Source organism: Aythya fuligula, chromosome 1 (genome assembly GCF_009819795.1).
Source record: "Aythya fuligula isolate bAytFul2 chromosome 1, bAytFul2.pri, whole genome shotgun sequence".
Lineage (NCBI taxonomy): Eukaryota > Metazoa > Chordata > Aves > Anseriformes > Anatidae > Aythya > Aythya fuligula.
Window position 1 is genome coordinate 155,305,511 of NC_045559.1, and position 14,879 is coordinate 155,320,389.

Below are 14,879 nucleotides of genomic sequence, written 5' to 3' on the forward strand. Positions count from 1 at the left end.
TATAAAATATTTTTCATTATTTATACCTGAATGGTGGGACGGGGAACTATAGTTAAGTGTACAACATCAGTACATCCTGCAATGACAAATTCCAAATCTGGAAAAGCATGGTTGTGGTAGACCAAGAACACAAAAAGCTTTCTGTGCCAATGTCCAGTAATTTCCTTGATTTTGAGGTAATTAAAAGTGACCTTCCAAAGGTATACTAAAGTTCAGAAACAGGATTCCTGCTATCTACATTAAAAAAACATTAAGTCCAAAGGAAGACCTACTCCGTAGTCTCTCCAATTTGAGGCCTGGAATCTGAGTCACAACCCATGGGGAAAACAAGCATCTTTGACAAAAAATTACAGCAGTCCACACCTCAAAAAAAGGGGGCCTTCCCATCTTGAACACACGTTCATCAGTGTTGTGCAGGTTCTACAGATGAACACAAAACCTCCCACACAAAGTATTGTACAATCAGATTGCAACAGGGCAGTTTGTCATGTGAGGTAAAAGGTATCAAACATTCCATCAAAAGGATGTCCACAGATTAGAAGTAACAGAGTTCAACTACATAAATCTATTAAAATGAATGCTATTATCACCTTAGGTTTGTCTTCATGATGCATCCAGAAAAGTTTTCGAATACTTACCTCACACTGAGGAAACGTGTGTTGCTTGGTCTTTTCCAAGTCTTGAGAGCTTAATCCATCTATTTACGGATAAGTACCTCTGAGTTTGTTTCTGATATCCCTAGACAAATTAGGTGGGAAGACTGTAAGCTCCAAAGGCACAAGGGTTGGAAGCAGCACATAAGACACCAGTTTGTTGTGATTTTACTTCATTAGGCAGACCTGGAAACTTTCTTCATTTGGGCAGAAGACCAAGTGTACACTTTGCTAGGTGTTTTTCATAAAACATAGAACTCACCCGGTTACTCATCTTTGCCAGCACTCCCACTGCTTAACACATTCCCTCCTAGTTCCATATTGCTGAGATCTGTGGGCTTCCAGATCAAATGTATTTCTGGATTATCTACCGCTTTCTTGTGGATTTGTGTTTGTACGTGTGGAAGTCACTTTCGTTAGAACAGTACTCCAGGATTCCATTGCACACTAGTCTAAACTCCCTTATCTGACCAAGAAGCATGCTTCATACTCTATTTTAGGCAGAAAGAGTCATTTTACACTAGCGTCACAATGGACTAGAAAACTTTCAAGAGTACCAATGTTCCTAGACTTTGTTGTAACTTCTGCACTTTCAGATCTATTGGCAGACTTAAGGAGTATGAGAACTCTTTGCAAAAGGCAAGCATGATCCTGATACTAGAACAGACAACTTGGTTGATCAGGGATAAACAGCTGCATAGTTACAATTTCTGAAACTCTCTGAATAAGGTAATGCGTTAACTTCCCAACTGAAAACCAGGAACACAAAGCCAACAGATGTTAATCTCAGTCTCAGTAACATCAAGATAGATCTCTCCTCAGTGAATGAGGATAAAGCAGCTAACCACTGTTCTGACAAAGTTCAAATTGTGTGGGAGACTCACACAGTGATAAAATGCACCAGTTCTACAGGTTACAGCCATACTGCACATGCTTTTCCTCAGCAAGCAATGTATGAGCTCACACTGCACATGCTTGGTATCACCAATACAGAGTGGTATTGCTGCCCTATGAAGCTGGTGCTGCACACCTTTCATGAACTGTGGCATAGTCAGGAGCTGTCGTTATTTCTCTGAATACCAGCAGACTCGGACATCAGGCTAAAAAGGGCACCCACACACAGGAAATTCTTGGCAACCCAGGTTTTTGAGACTTCAAAAAGTCATGCTTCCACATCTGGTCTTATTGCAATGGTAAGGACCATTTAATCTCAAGGAATGTTTGTTTCAATGCAGTGCCTTGTCAGTTTGGGACTGTGAACCAGCACCACTGTCTGGTAGAAGCCATAACAAAGACCAATTGTTACAACAACAGTCCTAAGGATGATTGATCAATCTGGTTTTCTGTTCTGGGCACAAAGCAAATCTTAACAGGTTTCCTTCTCATTGTTGCTCATTGTTGGAAGCCAGTATTATGAAAACACTGAGAAGGGACAGGTATTTTAATTCCCAGGTTAATTTCATCCAGCTTTTATAGTTTTCTCCTTTCAGCATGGTAGCATCCCTTGGCTGTAATCACACAATCTTCAACAAGAAGGGTCCTGTAACATCGCTCTCCCCAAGGCTCCCACCTCCTCCCAAAAAGAGCTGCAAAAGTTTGGCTGGCAGACCACACAGCCTCAACACTACTTTGGTAGCTCTGCTACAGCACTGAGCTCTCAGCATTTCCTTCTATCCCTCTTTCAGCACAGGAAAGGAGTACAGATGTATATTTTTATGCACCTTTAATTGTTCTGCTGCACTTTATTAAAATAAAACCCTCTAGATTACAAGGCAAATGGCTTTTTACCCATTTATTGTTTAGACTGTTTTGCTAAAGACTCCTTTGCACGCAACTTTTGTAAAAGGTGAGGCAGATTTTCCAAGTCCCTTACAGGCTATAGAAGACTCCATTTAACACCAACAGAACTTAAATGACTACTCATCTTGTTTTACGAACATAGCATACCCCTTAAATTTCTCAAGTGCTCTAAGTTTTGCTTCTGCAATGCCTGCAAGAATACACTTACATCCTGTTGGCTCCCCACGCTTTTTTTTATGACATAAGGCAAAATGTAACCTAATTTAAATGTCCTATTAATCTGCAGACTTCTAAAAGTAGGTGAAATGTGCTATAGCTTCCTTATCCCCAAAGGGGAACAGGCCTACAAATCAATATATATTCCAGACTTTGAACTCTTTAATTCAGTACTGGAGATGCACATGAAGGGAAACTACATATATATACACTGACGGATCAGATAATTTTCATGATTTTCAGGTTAACTGATTTAACTCCATGCGGCTCCATTACACACTGTGTCACCCAACCATCAGTTCAACATCACCCAACTGAATACCTCTGCACATACTTCTGTTCACAGTTTCCACATGCTATTTCCCCAGGAGACCACTCACACATCAGAGGCATGAGGCATGTCTGTCAAGGCCAGTCGTGGTGCTCCACTTGGGGTGGGAATTATACTGGTAGGTGAAGAGGTTAGCCCAGATTCCAGGTTGTGTCCAGACATTTTTTTTTTTTTTTTTTTTTTTTTTTGACAATCACTACATGAAAGCAACCCAGAGAAACATCCAGGTAGTGTAAGGGTTACCTCTTGGTATACTGAGCTAGATACACTGCCTGGAAACAGCCTTTAGACTAGAGAGAAAGAGGTGGTCTTAATATAATATAGAATCAGTCATCTTCAGTTGGAATCCAGGACAGTATCAATTCTCTAGGGTTGTGAATCCTTTTTAACCATTATTTTCCACATTATTTTCTCATAAGGAAAAAGATGATTTTTTTCTTCAATTCACAAAAGCTAATTTGAAGTAGTGACCTGCAGGACTCTCAGTATCCACCAAAGTGCAACTGATTCATGTCAAAAGAAAAAAAATCTTCACTTATTTGTTAGCCCAGTTCAAAAATTTAATACTCTATATTTTTATCCTCTTAAAAACATAAAAACACAAAGCCTCCATATGCAATACATCACCAGAGCAGGACTGGATACTTTTGAAAAGTCTTAATACTTAGGGCGCATTGAATACCTATATTAAGATATGACATTAAGGAAGAATTAAGAATAGTCCACTGATCCAGCAAAGCTCTGAAGGCTTTTGTCACCCCTTCCATCTCCCTGCACCAAAAACAAAAAGTAACAAGGAAAAAGAGTTTACTTTTAATGAAACGGGGCTTTCAACATATACCTCTACAGCGCTGTGGAAATCCAGAGTGCCTAAACTGTTTCACTCCAAGCAGTCTATCTCAGCACTTTCTTCAATAAAGTTTTAACCTCCCCAGCACGTAGACTTCTATTCCAGTAACGATTTTTCTCCCCTTCCCTACACTAGGGGAGACTTTTAACCCCTATCCATCTCAACCTTATGTTTAAAAATGTTTTATTCACACAAATGTGGTATGAAAAAATGTATTTCTCCTCCAAATCACAAGGGAGTCCATGTATAAGCATCTCTTTCAACTCACTAGGTGCTTTATTGGTTAAATTTTAATAAATAGATCTTAAAAAAGGACAAAAATAACTTTAACAGTAGACACTAACAAGTGAACATCTGTTGTCAAAGCCATCAGTACAATCCTTAGACATGAGTTGCTAGGAAATAGAAGTAAAAAGAAACATCCTAACTCAGAATTCAGCTTCAAAGAGGAGCTGACTCAGGTCTGGTCAGACAAAGAACACACTTTTGTTTGCACCCATCTGCGTGGATAACCCCTGTTACAGATTGCTCATGCAGTCTCACTGGGCAGAACCTGCTTTCACTACCCTGCTGAAGCACCCTCTCAGACACCGACCATTAGGATGTATTCATAGCTTGACCACTTGATCTCACCTCAGATCACTGGGTTTTCTGCAGACGGAGATACCTGAGTTGGGAGAACAGGAAAGAACTACTTCTCCACTTCTCCAGACACACAGATATTAAAGCACATCAACAGAATTAGAGGGTTGGGCTTGTTTGTTTGTTTTTACCACCTCCAGTCCCAGTTTGCCACAAAGTCAAGAGTGTTTGCAAGCTCACAGGCTGACTGTTGATACTATTCCAAATGCCTCTGGTATGTTTGTTGCTCAGGACAACTCTAAAATTCTCTCTACGTGTATTCTGGCAAGTATGTCAGTAAGTGTGCTTGAGCTTCCTAACACCTAGCTAGTTCTTAGAACATAGTCACCTCCACAGAAATCCAGTCCAGCACTCTCGGAAACACTATCAAGTTGTTTCTATAGGACGTTGGCTGTATTTCTACTAGAAGAAACTGGAAAATACAAGGAGCACACAGAATGCTAAAAAACCTTCAGACTGAAGACAACTTAAGAACTGAATAGTTCACAGATAGGTAAAACTCGATCATAGAAGTTAAGCACCCTGTGCAATATTATACTGCACTAAGAACTTGCAGAGTTTTTATGCGATGGTTTAAAGGGAGGCACTTTGTAACAGAGTGCGCTAAGAGGGACCATTTCCTGCCACAGACCTTGGGAAGGTAACCATAATGCAATTTTGAGGAGTTTCCATGACTTGCATCGGAACAGCATTTTTACAAGACATACAGATACATACGTCACAGCCTGCTTTCATGCTTTATCTGATAATACTGATGAACATGTCATTTCAGAATCTGAGTAGTACCTTGCTTACTATCCTATGCTATATCAGGAACTATTTAATATAAAGGAAATATGCAGCTGCATCTCATATATACATACCAGATTTCACTGAAAACTATGTTCAGTACTATTTCAGCGAGCATGCTCTCACTGAAAAGCTTTTGCTAGATAAGAATTGGACTCGATAAGGTTGGACTCGATGATCTTGAGGTCTCTTCCAACCTAGAAATTCTGTGATTCTGTGAATTAGGGAGTTTTTACCTAGAGGTTGGTAATCCACCAATTAGCAGAGCTTATCATAGACAATGGCACTCTTACCTATTCAACTATGTATTTATCTTTTATTTTATACTTACTTAGATCACACTTCATATTTTGAAAGCTTTCCATAAACCAATGTTTCACTATTTTGTTTCAGTATTTTTACTGCACTAATAGAAGAAATCTGATGAGCCACCTAATAGCACTGATTTTTAGAATGAACTGATTAGATACTTGAAAAAAAGCTTTTTTTCAGGATGCCACATTTTTAGTCTTTAGGAAAAAAAATAGGAAGGCCTGTAGAGCTTTAGAGTTTACCATGTAGATATTTTCTATTTCAAAGTATTTATAGCCTTTAAAATATTAAGGGGATACTTGGAAAACTGGAGTAAAGGTTGATTTCCCACAAAAAGTATGGGCCTTTGCCAACATACTGTGTATATGCGGGAATGGGAAGGAGGGGGAAAGAAAAGAGATGCACATATCAAAACAAGTAATCGGTGACTCAGTACTTCCTAAGTGCTCATATTTTACAGCTCTGCAGAGAGGACAGTAAAAAAAAAAAAACTAGAGAAGTGCCTAGAAAAATACACTAAACAGGAACTAGCTAGATTTCTTCTATAGCAGGGAAGGGAACTGTAATAAACACACTTAAAAGATGTGGGTATCTGGAACCTTTTAAAGATTCTATAACATGCCACCCAAAGGATTTCTTATTGTTGCATGGCGTCTTATCCATTGTTAAAACGCAGACCATTTCTATCCAAACTGCTGACATGCCCCACAGCAGGACAGTCGTTCTAACATTCTTGTCAGTCACAGCTGCACAGAAGGCATAGAAAATACCAATTATTAAATAACACAAGTTATAGTAGCCTCCTGCTTTAACTGAGCTTTTTCTTTTCCCTGTCCATTCTTGTATTCATCTACCCTCCCTTCAATGGCATCCTTGATCTCCTCCCATCTCCCAGGCAGTATCACACATTTTTCCAGCAGGCCTGTGTATTTCTACTGTAAGTAGGACATGGCCAGCCATCACTTATCTGCAGGTCAGACTCCATGTAACACGCCTCTCCTCAACCAAACTCAGGAGAGCAAAGACATACTTCAGTAACTTCACTTTCCAGCATTACACCATTAAGGGCTCAGGCTACGCACTAGCTAGCACTCATCAACTAGATGAGCTGGCAGCAATCAAAGCCAGTCTGAACCCCAAACATGCGCTGAACACTCATCTCCAAAATGAGCGTTTCTTCAGTTAAAATGGTCTCAGCTAGCTCTGTTCACCAACCTTGTGCAACAATCCATGCATTAAGATAGCTTTAGGTAAGAACCATTAAGAACATGAACTATGGAGATGCCTTCCCACAGCCTCAGTGGATCCCTAAACCTGATCTAATTTACAATGGTTGAAATAAATCAGTAGTATTTTTTTCAGTAATGAACAGAAATACTAACCTCCTCAAGTCAAAGAAAAATATTTAAGGCTACACAGATCACAGCTATTTGCTTTTATGGCTCTGTCTACACAGTTTGCTACATATTTATAGAACCTGATTCAATTCCTAAAGAGCCTGAAGAAGTCAGCATGTGGCTGTAACCAAGCTTTCTGTATTTGGATACTTACACTTAAATTACCCATGTGTCATGTCACCCTGGCAATTTAAGGATAATGAAAAAACACCCCACCCTGAAAAGCAGGTGAGCCTGAAAGGAGACTGAACTCACAGAACTGTTCACCCATTAAATCGTTTTGGGATGCTACAGAAAATTAGTTTTGTTTAACAGTAAGAGTTAAACACTTTTTTCTTAGGAAGGTGGAAAGCTTAGAATAACTGAGCAAAGATTCACATTTAGAACTTTTAGTCTCTACTCACCAGGCCAGCATTTGAGTTTCTTACAGCCAGTATGATTCCTGGCTGGAGAGTATTAGCATCCTTGTATTAAATCCTGTGAAAAGAACATAACCCACACAATTCACCCAACATTTCCTGTTCGTCCTCTGTGTCCCAAAGTATCTCCTGCAACCAGAAGCTTCAGAACTGGCAACATGAAATGATGCTAGGGTGGGAACTCATTTCCAGCCTCGGTGATGCCAGACCAACAATTCTCATGCACATGAGCAGGCATCATTCTCTACTCTTCTCCTGTTCAACACACCAACTGAATCAAGACAGATACTTGTTAAAATTGCTACACAGAAGTAGAAGACAAGCGCAGCAGATAATCCATCAGCAAGGTAAGAGAAGTATTTACTCAGTGGACTAGAGATAACCTCAGACCTTTAATATTTTTCAGTACCTTCTTACCTAAACCTATTCCTAAATGAATTGATGAAGCAAGCCACTGACCAGAAATGAAGATTCTTTAGGAACAGAAGTGCAGACTCCATAGCAAGGCTGTGATAAAGAACCAATGCATGATGCAAGCCCACTGCTTTATGATCAGCTGCTTTAGCTCCTCCATCAAGTAACACTTACGTATTCTACCTGGTGAATAATATTTGCATCAATTATTCTGAAGCTACTAAACCCAAACATTTATGAGGGAGAAAGCTGCAGGAATGAATGTCTAGTGACAGAAGGTGGTGCAGAAACAAACCCTGATTTGAAGAAATCTTCAGGTCTTGAAGTGAGACTTGAAGACATCATTTACAAACTACAGGAAGAGATGTGATGTACTTCAAAGACTAGAATTAGAGAAAAACAGAACATCAAGTGCTCTGTTCAGTTTCTCATGATAACGTCAGCTATGCAGAAGAGACAACTCCATGCTGCCACAGCAGGGGATGTCCCCCTCTAGTTTTATGTTCATTTAATGACTATGAACTAGCTATTACTCAAAATGTCTGCTCCTGACAGTCATCTCACTAGTTGCTTTGATATTTGCAAGTCAACACAAGAAAGTCAGTTCTAAAGAACTGTTTTTTCGGTATCATTCAGTGACAAATCAGTGAAAAAGCCGCATAATTTCCCATCATGCTTTCATATACTAGGAGTGTATAGAGAAAAGTTTTCTATGATTAACAGACAAGGTTTTCCTTATAAGGCTAACTGTGATCATGCTAGAAACTCCAGGCAATTAATACTGCTTGGAATTTCTTACTTTTTTGTGCAGCAAGACAGACTAAGTTACAGTCTTCCTGCATAATACAAACTCAAAAGTCGTTTTATAAAATTTCTCAAAATTTCTGCAGGCTTATCTTCACTAGTGCTAAGCTTACATCAGTGTATATGGCTCAAACTAATTCATAGCAGAAGATTGCCTGAAAAATATGATTACCTGTACCAGTAGGAAAAATAAGCTTCCCATTCACATGAGTGTTTTAAGAAACATCTGAACACATCTGCAGAAAATACCTATTTTGGTATTTCAAATATAACTTCCACACATTTCTTAAACTGGCGCTTGTTTCAACTATCTAACCACTCCATTCCAGTCAACCTTTACAGAAAGAAAAGTTACAGGGCTCTCAACTTACTTTATTAAAGCCAAATGAACTTTGTAGCAGCATTATTTCTTACACTACACTGTCATTCAACTACTTTAATGCCTCCACTTCACTGAAGCCAATATATATTGAAAAACAATTATTTATGTGGAGTTTAGCAATAGAAAAAATGAGAAATGATTTACGTAACTTGATGCGACTTACTATATAGCCATCAGAAAGCTACCGATCTGTTGGAATGGGCTGAATCCTAGGGTAGATTTAAGTTTTTCCTCAAAAAAATAAAAATCATGGGACAAGCTTCTGGTAACATTTCACAATTAGTAAGACAAAGCTGTATTGAAAGCATGCACCTAAGATTGTTATTACAGTTACAAAGGCATTGTTATAATTACCCCTTGACAAAGCATGGCTAAGTCTTTAAAACACTAGATAAGTTATAAAATTATTCCTCACAGACTTGCAACATTTTTTGTGTGCACTTTTTTTCAGGCTGGGCAATTAACGGATTAAATGAAGGGAACAGTAATAATTGTGACAGTTGTTTTTTCTACACAAAGGTATTAAAACTAGGTAGGTACTCTCCAACATATCTAATGGACAATTTCAGACTCCATGAGTATAAAAATCGCTTCCATAAGTGCTCCATTTTAACAAGCTTTGTTGTCTAAGATGCATCTTCAAGAAGTTAAAAAATGGGATGCTTGAATGGCAGTATAACCATCACCACATATTAAAACAATTCCTGCATTTCAACTTCTAAGAATGCTGCTTTCAAATTCAAAAAAGGGAGATAAACCTGTTAGTACTAACAAATTACTGAAAAAAAAAAAAATATTGAACAGCAACCAGGACATGAGACGCTTGCCTTCTTCACCTGGTGACTTCACTGAGACAAGCTTCCTCTTATCTGTAAGCCTAAAGAAAATTTTAAGCTTGGGAAAAAAGTGTTTCGTGTAAGAAACCTACTCCAAATTCCTTGGATAGGAGTAAAAGGGGCGGAAGTGGAGTAGCACATAGTTAAAGATTAAGTTGGCTTAGCTACTTCAGAAATAAACTTATAGATGCCAAATCCACCTCGATCTCCAACATTTTGCTACACAATGGAGTAATATTCCACGCAGCACCACAGTATACATTGACCGACTCTGGAAAGCACTGCCTTGGAAACAACAAGTTAATGTTGTTTTAATTTGAGGCAAGAACAGCAAGCAAGGGCAGCACTGACCCACATACCCTTATTTTTTCTAACACAAAAGCGTTTTAAAAGGAGCATATAGTTTGTATAGTTTGGCAGTTTAAGCAACAAATTTGATACTTATCTGAATTTACAGCATTATTTCTCAGGAAGCCCGTCTTAGAAAAGAAAGCCGTTGATGTTTGAGCGAGAAGTGCAGTTTACTAACATGTGGGCCATTCAAAAAACTAGATGTGCCAAATGCTCCACTTAGAGATTTTATACTTATGCTTCATAAAGAAGCCAGGTACCCAGTCTTCCCCAATCAGCCTTAGTCTTTTTGAAGCAGTGTTATGGGTGAGCTTTTCAGATAGTTTTAGAGATTTTCTGCTTTCATTGCTATGCATCCTATCCTAATCACATTATTCCAAAGCCTGCAAAAGCTGACTAGTGTTAGACTCACCACCAACGTGGGTACTTCACAAGAAGTGGACACCTAACTAGTATTAAAGATTCCACAGGTGTGGCATGATTAAGGCCCTGCCTGTAGCCTCCTTTACTATGTTTGAACTTGACAAATTCTAGATGAAGAACAAAGATTAAAAGCCCATTAGAACATCCCCAGTTTTGATATAATAAAAAGCAGTACAAAAGAAAGCTAAAGAACACTTCATGTAATTTGATTTCGAGAAACAAGCTTACAGCGTACAAGTGAAAGTTCTCATCAGGATTTTTTGATGCTTACGACCCATTTCTTCCCAACAAATTAATGGAGAAGAAATTGTAAAGGAGAATCCACCTCAGTTTAATAGAAAGCTCATAACAGCCTTTTTTAAAAAGGAAACAAAACTCACACTCAAGGACTTCAGCAAATACTTATTATCGGCAACAAATCCAATGCATACAAAAAAGCCAGGTACAGAAAATGAAAGTCTAGTTACACAGATGGTTACATAACTTTTTTTTTTTTTCCAAAAAAGAAACTGAAGGTTTTAGTTTCCCAGATCAGTGAAGGAGGGAGAAATTCCTTAAAGCTATGAAGTGTTTCAGCCTCTATCCCCACCAACCTCAACAGGCCGGGACAAGTGCAATACCACAGAAACACACAGCATTGCAACTGATCCCAACCTGTGTAGAAAGGGGTACAATTTGTCCACATCTACTGACTGACTTGTCACTGCCACAGTCAGTTTTGCATGGATTTGCACAGCAGAGTATCATACAGCTGGATGCAAACCTGCAAAACTAACCAGAGAACAGTGTTCAATTAAACAACAAATAAATTGCGAGACACGCTGAATGTGTAGTTCTACAGCTAGCAGTACTTTAAGTGCTTATAATGCAGTAGATTAGTGAACACTACCTGCACTATAAGCACTTTAGTGCTACACGAGCTGTTATTCGCTAGACTGCTGTTAAAAGTAAGAAAGGCCACCAAATATCCCATAATCAGCAGAAAGCATTCAGACTCCTTGATGTAGATTATAACAGGCCACCATCAGTTTTGCATAGATTTGCACAACTACATTCTTCTTGTAGTGCAACTATGCAAAACTAACAGAAGACTGCAAAGCAGAAAACTACTGGAACATCTACAGTCTTAACCTGAGTGACTGGATGAAGACATAACTTCTTATGCCAGAAGGAGCACTTAGGGCAGTAGATGCTAATCTACTTCACTATCTGCACTAGATGCACCTTAGTACAAAAAGCACTTGACACCACCACACTGTACCTTTCCAGTCTCTGAAGTCCTGCAAGATCTCCCGAAGCAGTTGTCAACATAATGCTACAAGTGCCTTCACTGCAGTAGGTTCTACATATCACTACCTGCACTGTAAGCACTTTGACATTACTCTGACGCAACCAGCGCTTTTAGAAATTCAAGATACGTTGCCTACTTTGTACCTGCTGAAAGAAAGAACAAAGTGAGTATTTGATCAAATTTTGAATCACAGTTTTGACAACCAAGCTTTGAAACAAATATTCAGGGTGTTTTTTTTTTTGTCTGTACTGAAGACCTCCCTCAGAAAAAGCTGAACCAGTGCATTACCCCATCCAGGACTCTCACACAGAATTACCAAGAGAGCCAAAATCAATACCTATGACAGCAGAAGAGTCCAATTGTGAAAATGAGTCAACTACTTCTCCCATATGATTCTCATTCTCAGAACACCAACTTGTGGAGGTAAAAATAACTATTAGTTTTCAGAGACCCATCTCAAGTAGGAAGGGCATTCTCCTTGATAAAAAGGGTAAGGCCAGCAAGTATTAAACAAATATAAACAAATTTAATGCCCAATTTAGCTAATTAGACACTTAGAAGTTACACTCAACAGTTTGTACCTCTTAAGCTCAGACTTCTTAAGTCCAGAAAGCGTATCATACCATCATAACATGCCAGGTGTTATGTTTTCTACTTATTCACTTTGCTGGCAGAATATAGCAATTACTGCTACAGACACCTTGCCTCAACCTAGAATTCCTCCCCACTGCATTTAGTTTGGCCTGCCCTGAACTGAAAAAATTTCTAATGATGGCTCTATACGCAAATATGTAATAGCCACAACCAAGTTATGGCTGCTTACTACAGACTTGAGATACTCTAAAGCAGGAGAGTGCTGTATTCAAAATTTGAAAGCACATTTTATTCCTTCTGTAATAGGGCATATTGCACCAATGTAAAAGTCTTACCTGATACAGCAAGCTTACTACCATGGTTTTAACCTACAACAGAACTGTAACTTTTGTTGTACTTCAGAATGAGCTTTTCCCAGAAAAATGAAATCCCAGATATTGAATTAAAAACATTTTGAAGACTTTCTGACCATCCAGCTGCTTCAAAGTGTGTGCTCAAAAGACTTGAATTATTCTCCTCTAAATGAGAGAAATTGTGGGCTGCTAAACCTGCCTCCAGACCCAAAGAAATCTTTGCAATTTAGTGCTCTTCACCAAACTCTCATGCTTTGACTCAGATCCACAGGCTCTGCCTCTACATTAAAAAAAAAATAGCGAAAAAAATAAATACTTACCATTTTCTGCAAAAAAAAAAAAAAACACAACTTTCTCCACGAATCCTCTACCTCCACATCCCCAGCAAGCCTCGTTACCTCCCGCCGCACGTGTCCACGCTGCGAAACCACCGCCGAGCTCCTCGCTTTCTGCCTGCTGAGCGGAGAACAAAGTCACACGCCGAGTTCCCCAGCACCGCCGCCTCCCACCCGCGCTCCGCCCGCCACGAGGGCGCCAAACGCCCGGCTGCCCCCCGCGCACCTCAAAAACCCCCCCACACCCCTCCCCACACACCCAGACCCCCCCCCGAAACCCCTTCCCCGAGCACCCCCACACCCCCCTCCCGTTGGGGACCCCCCCGGGGCCGCTCCCCCGAGCTCAGGGCGCTGCTGGAGGCCCGCGGGGGGCGGCGAGGAGCGCGGGCAGGGCGCGGGGCGGCGTGGCCGTGCTCGTCGGGCCCCTTCCCGGCCGGGCCCGCCGCCCTCCGGCCGCAGCACGTGTTCGTGCCGAGAACACAGGGCCGGCGGCGCGGACCGAGGCCGCCAGGGGGCGCCGGCAGCGGCGGCAGCGCGGAGGTCACAGCCCGGCTACGGCGTGACGCCCCCCCGGGCCCGCCGAGCCCCGCAGCCCCGGCGGAGGGGACGGGGATGGGGATGGGGCCGGGCCCGCCCGCTGCACCCCCCCAGGAGCCGGGAAGGGTCCGCGGGGCGCCGTGGGGGAGCCGTCCCCGCCGGCCGCCGCTGCCCACACGCGGCTCGGGGCCTAGGAGGGAACAATCGGCCCCAGCACGCAGCCGCCGCCATGTCCCCCGCCTCCCTCCTCCCCCTCCCCAGCAACATGGCGCCGCCGAGGCCCCGCGCCTGCCGCCGCGCCGATTTCGTAACGGAGCCGCCGGCCCGAGACCGGGCCCCGGCCCGCAGCCCCCCGCCCGCAGCCCCCCCACACACCCGCCCGCGACCCCCCCCCACCCGCCCCCAAAAGGCCGCCGCCGCCGCCCAGCGCGGCCCGGAGAGGGAGAGGGGGAGGAAGAGGAGGGCCCGCCGCCCCCGCCCCTCCGCGAACAAAAGCCCACGCGGAAGGGGCCCGGGACGCGCTCGCAGCCCGCGGCGCTGCCCCCTCCCCGGGGCCCCGCGCCCCCTCCCCCGGGGGGCGGCGGAGCACAAAGCCGGGAACTCCCCGAGAGCCCCCCCCGCGGCACCACGGCCGCGCACACCCCTCCCTCCCTCCTCCTCCTCCTCCTCCTCCATCGCCTCCTCCTCCTCTTTTACCGCCGCCGCCGTTCCCCGAGCTGGGCGTGGGCGGCGAGCCGAGCCCCCGAGCCGCCGCGGCCTCTGCCCCATGTGCTGCTTTGTTCTGCTGCCGCCAGCTCCCCCCCGCGCCGAGCCGGGCACGCCACAAACTTTCCCGGACGGGGCCTTCCTCCCCGCTCCCTCCCGCCCCAAAAGCCACCCCCCGGGGGGCTGCAGCCCCCTCCCCGGCACCCTCCCTCCCTTCCCCCCCCCCGCCCAGCTCCCACCCCCGGCCCCCAGCCGCTGCCATTGTGCTGCGCTCCGCTCCGCGCCGCCCGCCCCGGGGAGGCTCGGCCGCTCCCGCAGCCCGCCCGGCGGCTCGCCCCGGGCCCGGATGGCGGCGGCGAGGGGCAAGGGGAGAAAGGAGGGGAAGGGCTGCGGGGGCGAGGGAGGGGGGCGCCGGGACTCACGGCGGCAGCGAGCGGCGCGCACG